At 45.2% G+C, this 16,037-nt stretch overlaps 1 pseudogene; it reads left to right on the top strand.

Moving 5' to 3' along the window:
• Nucleotides 1–2,544: 2,544 nt before the first annotated feature.
• The window catches only part of LOC119299368, a 31,765-nt pseudogene continuing 18,272 nt past the window's right edge, over nt 2,545–16,037 (top strand).

Raw genomic sequence — 16,037 nt, 5'->3', positions numbered from 1 at the left:
TTCAGCATTTGTGCTAGCATTAGCCTCACTCTTGGATGCCTTGGTCATGATCTGGTCCACATCATCCTCCCTTCCTTCAAACAAAACCGTCCTCGGTTTTGAGGTATTCTTTTTGGGCTTCTTCACTTGTGGGAATCGCTCAACCTTGAGTACTTGATCCACCATAGGTTCCAAGACATGGTTCACTCCTTGATGCATGAAAGAATACTTGTTAGACCTCCCATGGTGAGTAGCATCATGATCAAACTGCCACGGTCTTCCCAAAAGAAGATGACAAGCTTGCATTGGCACCACATCACATACCACTTTGTCCACATAACTTCCCACTGAAAATTGCACCCTACCACGATGCGTAATCTTCAGCTTACCAACACCATTCAGCCACTTCACATAATATGGCTGGGGCTTCCTCCATGTTGATATCCCAAGAGCATGCACAATATCACTACTAATGATGTTGTTGTAACTGCCTCCATCGATGACCACCTTGCAATTTTTGTCCTTGATCTTGCAAATGGATTGGAACACATTTTGTCGCTGGACCTTCTCAACAATAGGAGCATCATCATGAGCCACTTTGTGAACCATGATATTAACACCATTTCCTCCATCTGAACTCAGAGGTGCTCCGGTCTCAAAAGTACAACAATTTGCATCTTTCTTCTCAGATTCAGATTTGTCACTTGAGTCATCGGTGACATATCCACCATTTGTGAGTAAAACCTTCTTCAGATTAGGACAATCCTTCTTGAAGTGACCTCTACCCTTGCATGTATGGCACTGAATATTACTAATGCGAGTGGCAGGAGTACTGGAAGATTCAACCTTTGATGCATTAGCTTCTTTTGTAGCATCTTGTTGTGTGAGCGAAAATCTGCAGCAACACTTCCGTCTACTTCTCGCTGAACTGAACCTCTCCAAGTGCTTGATGTATAGGTTTGGCTGCGATTTTGGCGACGCTTCAGCTGCTATTCTACACGAGTAGCTTGATGCACAAGTTCTTGCAAATCTTGATGTGTAACCATCTCTATCCTTTCTTGCACATCTTCATTCAGTCCATGAAAGAATCTTGTTGTCGATGACTTCCCACTGAAAATTGCACCCTACCACGATGCGTAATCTTCAGCTTATCAACACCATTCAGCCACTTCACATAATATGGCTGGGGCTTCCTCCATGTTGATATCCCAAGAGCATGCACAAGATCACTACTAATGATGTTGTTGTAGCTGCCTCCATCGATGACCACCTTGCAGTTTTTGTCCTTGATCTTGCAAATGGATTGGAACACATTTTGTCGCTGGACCTTCTCAACAATAGGTGCATCATCATGAGCCACTTTGTGAACCATGATATTAACACCATCTCCTCCATCTGAACTCAGAGGTGCTCCGGTCTCAAAAGTACAACAGTTTGCATCTTTCTTCTCAGATCCAGATTTGTCACTTGAGTCATCGGTGACATATCCATCATTTGTGAGTAAAACCTTCTTCAAATTAGGACAATCCTTCTTGAAGTGACCTCTACCCTTGCATGTATGGCACTGAATATTACTAATGCGAGTGGCAGGAGTATTGGAAGATTCAACCTTTGATGCATTAGCTTCTTTTGTAGTCATCTTGTTGTGTGAGCGAAAATCTGCAGCAACACTTCCGTCTACTTCTTGCTGAACTGAACCTCTCCAAGTGCTTGATGTATAGGTTTGGCTACGATTTTGGCGACGCTTCAGCTGCTATTCTACACGAATAGCTTGATGCACAAGTTCTTGCAAATCTTGATATGTAACCATCTCTATCCTTTCTTGCACATCTTCATTCAGTCCATGAAAGAATCTTGACATTGTGGCCTCCTCTGGCTCATTCACTGCTGTCCTAATCATCAAAATCTCCATCTCTTTATAGTACTCATCAACACTAGAATTACCTTGGCACAACCGTTGGAGTCGATTATACAAGGTTCTTGTGAAATGTTCAGGAACAAACTGTCTCTGCAACAGATTTTTCATTTGCACCCATGTCTCCGAACGACCTCCAGCACAACACAATTGGTTCCACCAAATCAAAGCATATCCAATAAACTTAATGGATGCATATCGTACCTTCTTCTCCTCCGTATAGCGATGGCTGTCAAAAATCTGACCCACACACATCTCCCACTCCAAATAATCATCGGGCTCTGTTTTCCCATTGATGGTATGGTAAGTTTGAATTTACCAATCCCATCATCTTCATTGTCACGATGAGCACGCCCATGACCTCTTCCTCCCATGGCAAAGCCTTCTTGGCCTTCTCCATGACGATCATGATGAACATGTCGTGGTCGAGGCTCATAGTAGTTTCGAGCATCATTGGAGTGGTCGCTCCAATGCTCTCCATGGTGGTCCTGCTGTATGGGGAGTTGTCGATGTCGACCCCGTGCAGCAAGCCCATCTCATGGTGGCGACGGTGGCGCCCAAATAGCACCTTGCTGGTCATAGCGAGCACGCCGAGGTGGTGCAGCTTAGTAGCTATGAGCATCACCTGAGTAGACGTAGTTGTGCTCTCCATGCCCCTCCTCAAGGTGGCGTTGGCCCTGCTGTTCGGGGATTTGTTGATGTCGACCCCGTGCAGCAAGCCTATCTCGACGAAGTTCCTCGGTGAGGGAGTCGATTCTCCGGCTAAGGTTGGTCTCCACGACCGATATGCGCCTCTCCACCTTGTTCAACACATACTCTCGTATCCTCCAATGCCAACACATAGGCGGGCTGCAAGCTTGGATCGTACACGGGAAGTGGCAGCTCCTCCTCCACGAGGTGCCTACCTCCATGCACACCATCAACACTGCTGGATCTCCTCGAACCCATGGAAGCTTCTCAAGAACAAAATTAGCAAGAGAGAAAATAGCACCGCGAACAACCAAAAGCTCTGATGCCAAGATGATAGGGGATGCCTCGGAAATGATCTTTCACGATGCCAAAGAACTCACAAGGAGCAGCAACAAACTCACTCGAAACTTTTTTCAGCAAACTTTGTTTCTCTCAAGTGGCAAGAACAAGAGGAAACACTCTCAGATAAATTGCAGGAGATAACTAGCTTGGTTTACAAGGATGCAACCCAAACCATGAAGCTTGTGAACCTATGAAGAATCACAAGAGGGAATCACAAGGATCCTATATGAATTGAGGACAGGCCCTCCTATCCACACACATGAGCTAACACTCAACGATACTAGTGCTCACAGCACAACACAACCTCACCGGCTGTCTACAAACATAAACTCAGAAATCTCATCCCCCCTTCACATGGAACAGCTGGGGAGTATTTATACTAGAAGCACCCACTAGTTAGGTGTGAAAACAACATAAAATGAAGTGCAAATTCATGAGCCCCAAGCTGTAGCAGGAGAAAACTTGTTGAGCCTCGCGCTGTAATAAATTCCTGGACAGCTTGCATGGAAACTTGCACAACTATTGACTCAAGACCTCAAATGATGCACCGTTTTTTTAATGAAAGATGACTTCAAAGACCATCTTTTCTGGCCTCTATAAAGTGCTAGAGACTTCCAGAATTAATTAGGCTTAGGTGGGAAGTTGCAGCTGGAAATCTGATGTGTCATTTCTCCCAAAATAGGCACCAGAAGCTTCCCAACTAAGATAATGGTTTAGCCCTTGTATTCCTTTGGATTCTCTAATGGTTTAGCATTTGTGATAGCATTAACCTCACTCTTGGATGCCTTGGTCATGATCTGGTCCACATCACTTGTCCAAGGGACAGTACTCAGCAGAAATCGGCCACTCACCTACGGAAGGACTGTACGATCATGAAGGATTTCAAGAACTCTAACATGTTCAATACCAATCATGGGCCAGGCAGCAGCTCAGGTGGCGGCGGTTTTGATGGCCCAGGCGGCGGTTCAAATTCCAATTTTCAAGGCTCTTAAGGAAACCAAGGTAGCTATAATTAGCAATCTGGCTAGGGAGGTTAGCAACAGTAGCAATCTGGATATCAGACCAATCCAAAGCAATTGAATAGTGGGAAGTATCATGTGTTCACCACCAGTTTGTGCAGACGGGACCAGAAGCTTCATAAGAGGGCTGTGAACGCTGTTGAGTCGGCAGTCCCCCGTTATTTGCGATGGTCTGAGCATCCTATTCTATGGAGTAGGGAAGACCACCCTCCCCGGGTTGACAATCCGGGTCACCTGGCTTTGGTGGTGGCACCTCAGGTTGGTGGATATAAATTCACTAAAGCACTCATGGACGGAGGCAGTACCATCAATATCCTCTATTATGAGACTTTCCGTCGCATGGGGTTGACTTACAAAAATCTTAAGACATCCAACACTGTTTTCCATGGAGTGGTGCATGGTAAGTCAGCGTACCAAGTGGGTAAGATTGAACTAGAAGTAGCCTTTGGAGATGAGCATGATTCTAGGGCCGAGAAGTTAACTTTTGAGGTGGTCAAAATCAAGAGCCCGTATCACGCCCTATTTGGACGACCGGCTTATGCCAAGTTCATAGCATGGCCATGTTATGTTTATTTGCAGCTTAAAATGCCGGGTCATAAGGGCACCATCATAGTGCATGGGAGCCGGAAGATAGACTTGGAATGTGAGGAAGGCGATGCTGCTTATGCTAAATCTGTTTGTGCAACAGAGGAGTTGAAGTTCTACAAGGACAATGTTGACTCGGCGGACATGACATCTTTGAAAAAGCCAACTACATAACATGAAACGTGCTGAAGTTTAAGTCGGCTGATGACACCAAGCTTGTCGATTTTGTTCCAAGTGACTCATCTAAGCAGTTTAGTATCAGTGCTAATCTAGATCCCAAATAGGAAAGCGCGCTCGTCAAGTTCATTCGTGAGAACCGGGACATCTTTGCATGGAAACCTTCTGACATGCCGGGTGTACCGAGAGAACTCGCTGAGCACACTCTCAATATTGATCCAAAATTTAAGCCAGTCAAACAGTTTCTTCGGCGGTTCAATGAGGAGAGGAGCAAGGCCATTGGTGAAGAAGCGGCCCGGCTCTTGGCGGCGGGGTTCATTATTGAATTTTTTCATCCAGAGTGGTTGGCTAACCCGGTGCTCGTGCTTAAAAAGAACGGCACCTGGCGTATGTGTGTGGATTACACGGACTTAAACAAGGCTTGTCCGGCTGATCCTTTTGCTCTTCCTCACATTGATCAAATCATTAATGCTACGGCGGGTTTTGAGCGTTTGAGCTTTTTGGATGCTTATTCTGGTCATCATCAGATCAAGATGGCCGTTAAGGACCAGGAGAAGACGGCTTTTATTACTCCATTTGGAGCCTTCTACTATGTGTCTATGCCTTTTGGGTTTAAGAGTGCCCAGGCGACTTATCAACGATGCGTGCAGAACTATCTTCACAATCAGATTGGGCGCAATGTTCATGCTTATGTGGACGATATTTTGGTGAAGTCTAGAGAGAAGGAGACATTGATAGATGATCTGAAGGAAACCTTTGATAACCTCCGGGTCTACAAGATGATGCTTAACCCAGCCAAGTGCATTTTTGGAGTACCAGCAGGAAAGCTTTTGGGTTTTCTAGTTTCTACCATAGGCATCGAGGCTAACCCGGAGAAGATCAAAGCAATCACTTCTTTGGCTAAGCCAGCGTGCATCAATGATGTTCAGCGTTTGGCGGGTCGTATTGCTGCTTTAAGCTGGTTCATAAGCCGGTTAGGTGAGAAGGCCATACCGCTGTATCAAATGATGAAGAATACAGACGATTTTGTCTGGAATGATGCTACTAACGCCACCTTTGAAGAACTGAAGAGACATCTCGCTGAGCCGCTGGTCCTTGCTGCTCCTTTTGATAAGGAGCCATTATTGTTATATGTGGCTGCTAACACAAGTGATGTCAGTGTGGCCATTGTAGTAGAGCAAAAAGAGGCTGGCAAGGAATATCTGGTTCAACGGCCGGTTTACTACGTCAGTGAGGTGCTTATTGAGTCCAAGCAGAGATATCCACATTGGCAGAAACTAGTTTATGGGGTGTTCATGGCGAGCCGGAAGCTTAAGCAATATTTTCAGGGTCATCTCATCACTGTGGTTAGTTCTGCTCCTTTAGGAGATATAATTCAAAATAGAGAAGCCACAGGACGAGTCGCCAAGTGGGCCATTGAGCTTGGGCCTCATGACTTAGTATGTGCCATGCACTACTATCAAATCTCAAGCACTAGTGTATTTCATCAACGATTGGACAGAGCTGCAGATGCCTGAAGAGAAGCCGGATAACACATATTGGACTATTCATTTTGATGGGTCCAGGCAATTAGAGGGCTCGGGGGCTAGAGTTGTATTAGCTTCCCCTCGAGGTCACAAATTTTGTTATGTGCTACGGTTGATGTTTCCCTGTACTAACAATGCAGCTAAGTATGAGGCCTGGCTCCTTGGTCTTCGGATGGCTAAGGAGATGAGCTTCAGCCAGGTAAGGTGATTTGGCGACTCGGATTTGGTGGCTCAACAAGTATCAGGCAAGTGGGATTCCAAAGATCCTCTCATGGCGGCTTATCGCCGTGAAGTTGATGCCATTGCTAGACACTTCAAGGGTTACCAAGTGGAACACATTGATCGCAGAAAGAATGAAGCGACTGATGCTTTAAGCCGACTGGGGTCTCAGCATAAGACGGTTCCACTTAACACTTTCTTAGATGTTCTGCATAACCCTTCTATCAAGTTGCCTACAGAGGAAGAATTGGCTGTTCCAGACTCGGAAGCACAATTGGTGGCGGCTCTTCACGTCATCCCAGATTGGATAGTGCCAGATTTGGCTTATATGACCCAGGGCGAGTTGCCTAAGGATGAAACCTTGGCTAGAAAGATAACTCGGCGGTCTAAATCAATGAAAATTGCCAATGGTGAGTTGCATCATCGCAGTGTCACAGGGACGTTTCAACGCTGTGTCTCTCCTGAGGAAGGTCAAGAAATTCTTCGTGAAATCCATGAAGGAGATTGTGGCCATCATGCCGGTTCAAAGTCTCTTGTAGCCAAAGCCTTCCGTCATAGTTTTTACTGGCTGACGGCTCACGCTGATGCGGAGGATCTGGTCAGTAGGTGTGATGGTTGTCAGAAATTCTCACGACGGGCACACGTGCCGGCTCAAGAATTGCGGATGATTCCAATTACTTGGCCGTTTGCAGTCTGAGGGCTCGACATGGTTGGACCTTTCAAAAGATCCAAAGATAAAAGACACACCTTTTGGTGGCAGTTGACAAATTCACAAAGTGGGTTGAGGCAGAGCTGGTTAGTAAGTGTGATGCAGCCACGGTGGTTCAATTCATGAAAAAGGTGATCTTTCATTTTGGCTTTCCACACAGCATTATAAATGACAATGGTACTAATATGTCCAAGGGTGCTACGGAGGAATTCTGCCAATGTGAGCATATCCGGCTTGATATTTCATCAGTAGATCACCCCCAATCCAATGGTCAAGCTGAAAGAGACAATCAGGAAATCTTGAAAGGTCTCAAGCCCCGGCTTATGGTTCCTTTACAACGGGCGCTAGGTTGTTGGGTGGAGGAGTTGCCCTCTGTGATAAGGAGCATCAATACTACCCCTAACAGGTCTATGGGTTATACGCCTTTCTTCATGGTTTACGGAGCAGAGGCAGTCTTACCTAGTGACATTCGTCATGACTCGCCCCGCATGGCGGCTTATGTTGAAGCTGATAACGAACAAGCCCGTCAGGATGCACATGACATGTTAGATGAAAATCGTGACTTAGTAGCAGCTTGTTTGGCGATTTACCAATAGGACCTAGAACCTTTCAAGAAGGTGACTTGGAGCTCCGACTCATCCAGGATCAAACTGATGCACACAAGTTATCCCCATCTTGGGAAGGACCTTTTGTGGTCAGTAGGAATTTGAACAACGAGTCATACTACCACTACAAAAAAAATTCACTTCCGTGATGATATGTGTTTGTCACAGTAGGTCACATTTTTTGTCATGCATGTACATCCATGACAATTTTATGACAGAATCAAGATAGTCATACATGTGCTGTCGTAGAAGTGTTCCATGACATTACAAAAATTATCATCACGGAAGTGTCCACTTCCATGACGATAAATCGCACGTCACAGAAGTGCTTTCGTTAAGGGTGACCGACACGTGGCATCCACCATAATGGAACGCCGTTAAGCTATCGGGTCCAGTTTTGGATCCAATAACACATTAACAGCCCCGACCAATGGGGATTTTCCACGTGTAAAATCATCATTTGCTGGAGGGAACATGTGTCGGCTCGCCGTTGGGACATATGTCATCCACTCATTGGACCCAAAGCGCCTATGATACGTCGACACGTGGCACGACCCAACAGAGGCCCATTCCTGTGAAAAGGCCGGCCCATTTGACTTGGTCAAAAGGTGGCGGGCCAGCCCATGGCAAGCCTGTTAACGGCCTGTTCGCATATAGCCCATTTACAGCCCACTAACCCAGGGCCCGTTTATGGCCTATCCGAATTAGGCCCAGTAGCGTCATTTGGGCCGTCCAATATAATTCCAGCCTGTTTAACTTCCGGCCCATGTATGGCCCATGACGTCTTTCGGCCCATATGAGGCCCTTAGTAACCCTCGGCCCATTAACGACACGTGGTAAAACTGGCCCGTAATGAACAGTGTACACTTTATACCCATTAACAGCCCATTATTCCGTTGGGCCGTTTCCAGCCCATGTTATCTTTCAGCCTTCTCAGGGCCCATTTATTCTTGGGCTCATTTCCAGCATTCGTTTACTTTCGGCCCGTTACTGTCATTTTCTGCTTGTGGGCCAATTTAGCCCATGGTTACAGTCGGCCCGTTTGTGGCCCATTAATACGTTGGGCCGTTTTCATAGCGTCATCTAATACGGCCGATTAATGATGACCCGTTATGGTTGGCCCATGAACGGACGATTCCAACTCTAGCCCGTTTATGACCCCTTATACGGCCCGTACAAGGCCCATAGATGAGACGACCCATAGACGGCCCATGGATCCTACGGGACGTAGAAGGCCCATTTACCCGACGGCCCATAGAAGGCCCATTGATCCGACGGCCCATAGAAGGCCCATGGATCCGACGGCCCATAGAAGGCCCATAGATCCAACAGCCCATAGAAGGCCATGGATCGTCCGTCACGTAGGTGGCCCATGGATCATACGGCCTGTGGACGGCCATGGTCACTACAACGTTTGGGCGAGTTGGCCCCCGTTTGAACAACATAGCATATTCAAAGAATTATCCTACTCTATACTATCACCTCTAAGAAACATACACTATACAATAAAGAGACTAAGGCATAGAAACGTAGAATAATCCTACACTATACAATAAAGAAATTATAGCCGGTTATACCCACTGGGCATTATGGTTTGGCACCAGTGATAATAAAGCATACACGAACATCAAATTACATACACTAGGCAAATACATCTCATACATCATGGACGCGACATAAACCATTTGAACTATAATCTCTTCAGAAAATAGGATTGGCCGGATTTAGATAGCACAAATTTCAGTCTGCAAAATCTCCAATTCATTTGTTGTTACCTTAGTGTCTTGTTTCATTTTTTGACTCCTGCATCTAATACATGCATGTCCAGTCTCAACTTGTTGATTGTACGTTCAGAATCATGTACACGTTGTCTTGCCACCTCTAGTTGATGCTCGAGAACATCAACACATTACAATTCCAATCCACAATCATTCGGTAATGGCCATGCCGCACTGCTCACAGATCTTTGTGTTGAGGTCACTTCATCCTGAAATGTTTCTGTAAGTACACATGACTAGGGCAAAAATATAGTTACAACAGTGAAGCGTGTAAGACAGACTATTTTGTACATGGCAAAACAGGACTAACAATAATGTTACACATCATGAAGCATAAGCAGGTGATATTTTAAAAATTATAAAAAAGGTAGTTTGTGTAGCCTGCATACAGAAATCTCTCTTAGCTCACCAGAGGAGCATGATGTTGAGGCCCAATCCAAAACACAGACAAGTTACAAATTTAGACAACACGTTGCGTAGAAGTAAGCAAGCAGTTGGCCATTATGTAGCTCAATTAATGTCTTAGGAAGAATAATGAACAGCAGAGGGTTCCATACAAACATACTACAGCAAGCAAAACTATGCAATCATTAGCCTAGTATAAACTAGATTGTGAGCCACATTCAATAATAGTTGGTTAATAGACTTCAAAGCTTCAGGCACACTTCGGCAGAGTAATTAAATGGTAAGGCCTTTAATTATGTCAACTAATAGTTATACAAGTACCCAACATCAGGCATCATTCTTTGGGCATCTCATTACTGAGGACAAATAAAGCAATTAAAAAGAGCAAATTAACTATGCCTGAAACAAACAATGAATTGAACTGTTGAGTTGGATACAGTGGCTTACCTTAACAGGTTGAAGAGGCTCAGCACAGCTCCTACTTCTCTTGCAGGGCTCCTTCCTAACAACTTGTACTTGTAAATCCTCAATCTTATCTTCATTGCACCTCCTCCGCAAGGTGACACAAACTAGTTACTTGTCTCCTTGGAAGATAAATATGCATACTTTCCAGTCTGTGAACACAAAAGGATGAGATTATAACAAAACAACACTACATAATGAAACATGCCACATCTCTTGCACTTGCACACAATGAAACGAGCATTTGCTATGTCTGCACTATGTAAAAACTAGTCATACCTTCGAACTGGATCTCCAGGTACTCTTGGAGAGCCTACTTTAGTGTACAACCAAACCTTTATGCCACCTATGAGTTAGAAAAGGCTCCACTACAGCAGCCCTTAGTGTTTAAATCATTGACAAGCTCTGTTAGAGTGTTAGGTCAAGAACAACAAGTAATCAAAGCAAACAGTCCTAGTATGGCTGGCTGATGCAAACAAGCAATTGAACAGATGTGTGAGCAAATCTTACATATCAAGAAAAGAAGCAAAAAATGAGGCTTAAAGACCATCACTTGACTGACCAGATTTAAGGGGCATTTAAACATCATGTGCAACGTATGAACTAACATAAACATTGCATATTCCAGATTCTACAATGGAATGCACATGTATTAGGTTATGCCATGTATGATGATGCCTAAATGTACACTATAGCAGGCAGGAGTGATTCATCATTCCACGCACAATTGAATTGCAGGTCAAGGGCCAGTTCTATTCCGCCTTTTCAGGGCTTATTGTCAAAATAAGCCATAAAAGATGTAAAGAAGTCATTTTTGAGTTATGGGCTTGGGCTTAACTAATTTCGCTTTGGAGGGGGGTGTTTAGGGTAGAACCTCACTAAAAATTGAAGGGAAGGGGAATAGTGAAATGACTATGTTGTCTGCCTATATTACACTCAAAATGCAACTGGTGACACCCGCGTCACACCTCACCCTCAAGTAAAAACAAACACGCAAGCATTCATTGCCCTGCCCGCTTGCATCTCCTCTCCCCTTTCCCTCTACCTCGATACCCTGCCTGCAACACTAGGGTTCCTCCAGCAAGCCATCGCCACTAGTCCCATCTGGCCTGGTCTTCGACGATGCTCTGTCCAGCTAGGCTACATGGCCGGCAGGTAGGGGCAAATCTCCCTGGCTGCTCCTCCCTCTGGTGCCGCCCCTCATTCTCATGGTCTCCAGCAGCTGCTCCACTGTGGTTCGTCCAACGCACTACTCCGGCAGGCGCTGCACAACTACGGTTGATGCCACACTACGACAGAAGGCACCTTATTCACCCTCCCCACCTCCCAGGACGTGGCCTTGAGGTGTTGTTGAAGGACGAGCTCATCCAACAAGGTGAGGATCTCCTCTGATTTTTTGCCAAATTTTCATTCTGATCCACTATACGATGAATTGCTATGAGCTGCTTCTGCTGCTGCTATATGATGCATTGCTATGAGCTGCTCCTGCTGCTGCTATATGATGAATTACAATGAGTTGCTGCTGCTATATGATGAATTGCTATGAGCTGCTGCTGCTATATGATGAATTGCTATGAGCTGCTGCTGCTATGTGATGAGTTGCTATAAGCTGCTCCTGCTGCTGCTGTACGATGAATTGCTATGAGCTGCTCCTGCTGATGCTATATGATGAATTGCTATGAGCTGCTCCTGTTGCTTCTATATGATGAATTGCTATGAGCTGCTCATGCTGCTGCTATATGATGAATTGCTATGAGCTGCTCCTGCTGCTGCTATATGATGAATTGCTATGAGCTGCTGCTGGTATATGATGAATTGCACACTGCTGTTGCTGCTATATGATGAGTTGCTATGAGCTGCTGCTGCTATATGATGCTTTCAGGTGGTGCTGCTATATGATAATAACCAGCCACTTGGACCATTGAATTTCAATAAATTATTGTTCTTCATTTAAATGTGGTCCATGCGTTTTTTGTTTAAATTAGGCAATGGGATCTCTATGGAAAACATTGACCAAAGTAGATTGTGCCAAGTAGATGGTATCTTTGTATTTGCATTTTGAGCAAATAGTGAAGGTATGTTTTCCTATCATATTAATTACTGCACTGGGTTCAATTTGTGATGTTTGCAAGTCAAATTAATTTTCATATGGGCAGCAAAATGAAAAAATATAATGCAATCTAGACTTTTCACTGATCATACCAAAGATAAGCTGAAAACACAATGAAAAGAACTGGTTGGCTTATTAAATGGAGCTTATATTCACAGGTGCTTATTTTCTTAGGATAACATGTAATAACTGTCCCTAAGAAACTTGGCCAATAGAACTGACATACAAATAACATGTCACGATGATTGCATTGTAGGAGTGGCGTACCATAGAACACTGTATAGGCTCATCACTGGCTCTCCTTTTTTTGCGATGTTCCATGAAATTGCCACATGCATCTTGTACTTTTTCATTGTGTAACCCTATCCGCAAGTTGACACGGTTAATTTCAGATATCCCTACATGATAATACATTGCATATCCCTTGCGCATATTTAAACCACCAATTAATGATTGTGTGTGTAGCATAAACTAGCCATGACTCTGTGTGCTGGACTAGCAAGCACTCTAAGGGAGCCTAATGTAGTGTACTAGAATTCCTACATGCCACCTACGATTTTGTGTAATGTACTGCCTCTGTTCCTAAATATATGTCTATGTAGAGATTCTAGTATGGACCACATACAGATGTATATAGATGCATTTTCGAGTGTAGATTCACTCATTTTGCTCCGTATGTAGCCTATAGTGGAATCTCTAGAAAGACTTATATTTAGGAACGGAGGTACGAGGTAGTATCATGTATGGCATCTACATATCTAATTTAGCGGCCAGTAGTAGATATCATTATCTGCACAAAGCGATTACTGGTCGAAAATCCTAGCAAAGCACGCTGGCAGGCACAGAACAATACAAGAGAGAGAGAGACACGCTTACTAGATCATAGCAATGCCTCGGTCCAGGATCTTGGTTGGCCAAGCTGTTAGATCCAGAAGAAACATCGTCCTTGTAGTTTTTGCCAGCTGCATAACAGGTAACAGCGACCTGTTAGTATATTTGAAGTACATCGGGCAGGTGATGCTGGACGGGTTTAAAGGTGACAAGTACCTAGGCCGTGGTGGGTGCTTGGCATCTTGCCAGACAGTGGGAATCAGGTTAGAAACGTCAAGGGTGATGACTCTGCGCTGGCTGTCGGGGTCCGGTAAGGAGATCTAGAACTGTGGAGTAGGGCGTAGGTGAAGCTGCTCCGGTAGGGTGGACTACGGTGTGGGCGAAGCGGATCTGTGGCCGTGGACGAGGGCATAGGTGAAGCTGCTCCGGTGGTTGCGTTAAGGATGCTGTCGATGATGCGGATCTGCGGCCGTGGACGGGGCGTCAGAAGCTGCTCCGGTAGGTTGGATGAGGGTGCGAGGAAGCGGATCTGAGTCCGTGGACTTGTGAGTTGGCAAAGCAGCCCCGGTAGAGTTGAAAATGGTATAGGCGAAGCTACTCCAGATGGTGTCGACGAAGCGGCTCCGGTAGGGTTGAGGAAGGTGTCGGCGAAGAGGATCAGAGGCCGTCGACGGGGGCATCGGTGGGGCGGCTCCGGGGGGTGGACGAAGTGTCTCCGGTGGGGAGTATGAATGAGCCGCTGCTGATGCGCTGCAGTTGACGAGAGTAACGACGAAGCAGATCTGGCACCATGGATAAGGTCGACACAGACTGGGCTGTGGTATAGTGGTGGATGAGCAGTCTACTTGTTTCTAGGGGAGGTGGGAAGGTTAGATGCGGCCGCAGAAGCAGATCCGGCGAGGTGGACGCCGCTGGCAGTGGATGGGCTCTGGTACGCCGGTAGATGAGCAGTCCAGGGTTTGAAGAGGGGAGGGGAGAAAGGTCGATGAAGTACGGACGGCGTGATGTGAGATGCTCTGGTGCTGTGGAGTTAGTCATTTTTCCGGGAGGGGGAGAGGAAATGGGGGTGCCGTGTAGTGGGGGGAACCGGAAGTTACCAAATCAGCCCCGACCTATTATGTAGATGACGGCGGTATTGTAATTGTTGGTTTCCGTGCACCAAGGAGAAAAGGGGAATTTTGCATGCTAAAGACTAAGGTGGCGGAAACTTTAGAAGGAGGCGGGAGATTTTGCCGCCCGCGGGATCGTTCGTATCCAGTTTCAACTAATTTTGGACCGTGCTAGCGGGAAAGTCATGCGAGACTGTGTACACGGGGCATGCGTCAGCAGTTAATAAATGGTGTGAAGTCCACCCCAGAAAAAAAGACAATAACTCAGGATGATGCACAGATAACTTGGACGTTCACACGGGCGCGGCCAATCGTACGGGTGTAGTGGCGCGTTCACAAAAAAAGCGATCAAACGCTCATCCTATGTAGTTCTCGTGTAAATAGATAATTTAGTGCAATTGGTTATTTACTTTAAAGATAATGCATTGACGTGTTAGTGTAGAGGTGCACAAAAAGAAATGGATATTGTAGTCCGCTACTTAAAAGTGTTACCTCATATGATTACATAGCCTCCATTTCATAAATTGTGTACCCATTGAATTCATATATGAATATTACATATATTACTTCATAATAGAACCTTAAATCATCCAAGACTAATGATTTTGAATGCAAGAGTAACAATGGTGCATGTACATGATAGCTACATTGGTTGTTTGAAGAAACATCACTGTAACTTTGGCATGCACAACTGAAAAGGTTTATTTAAATAGAAAAATGTGAAACGTGAGTGTTAAATCTTTGTAGCGTTGAATCGATATTGTACCTTTGGCCACGATACGAAGTAGATATTGATTTATGTTCAAGCGATGCACGTCCACGATCGTAGATAGTGATACGTGAATGAATTGTGCAATCTCTCTCACACGCATACATATCTCATTTCCCTGTGGGCATCGGAATCACACACGTGTCCGTCAAGGTTAGAATTCGTCTTTCTACCGCGTCCTACAAGTCTCTCACACAGAAACACGCACGCTCTCTCTGTTGAACACGCCCACCCCTTTAATTCCGCCCACCCACATCCACTAATGTCTCAAAGTATAATAATGTCTCTCACACATATGCCTAAGGTTAACTCGAGTTCCGAAACCATATGAATACATACAATGGGATTCCAGCAGAGCACCTTTTGTTTTGAGATTTCGCTCTCTCTCTCTCCCTCTCTCTCTCACACACACGCGCGCGCGCGTGCACACACACATTGTTTCTCGCTTCATTTTTTCCTGCACTTGCATGCACACAATTTTGTTTATCTTCGTGATGCTTTAAGTATGCTTCGTACAAATGCTATCTACCTATCCCTTAATATAGCCAGATATGTGTCACAAAAACTCCTTCTCCATATTAGCAAGATGCCCATGCGTTGCACCGAACATCAAGATGCATTTGTATGAGTAGTTTATCTTGTGGGAGAAAAGGATGAACGAGGGAATGCCTTATTTGAAAATGTGGAGAGGGTGTGGGTATCTTTTTGCAAAATTGCCACAGTTTCCTTCGTATCCGTCGGGTATAAATCGGATGGCCTATATTGCAGGATTGAAGGAACACCATCATCACCAACTCTGTTTTTTAT

Source organism: Triticum dicoccoides, chromosome 5A, assembly GCF_002162155.2.
Source record: "Triticum dicoccoides isolate Atlit2015 ecotype Zavitan chromosome 5A, WEW_v2.0, whole genome shotgun sequence".
In the NCBI taxonomy this organism is placed as follows: Eukaryota; Viridiplantae; Streptophyta; class Magnoliopsida; order Poales; family Poaceae; genus Triticum; species Triticum dicoccoides.
Note: the sequence above shows the minus strand (reverse complement) of the source record. Positions and strands in the feature narration are given on the sequence as shown.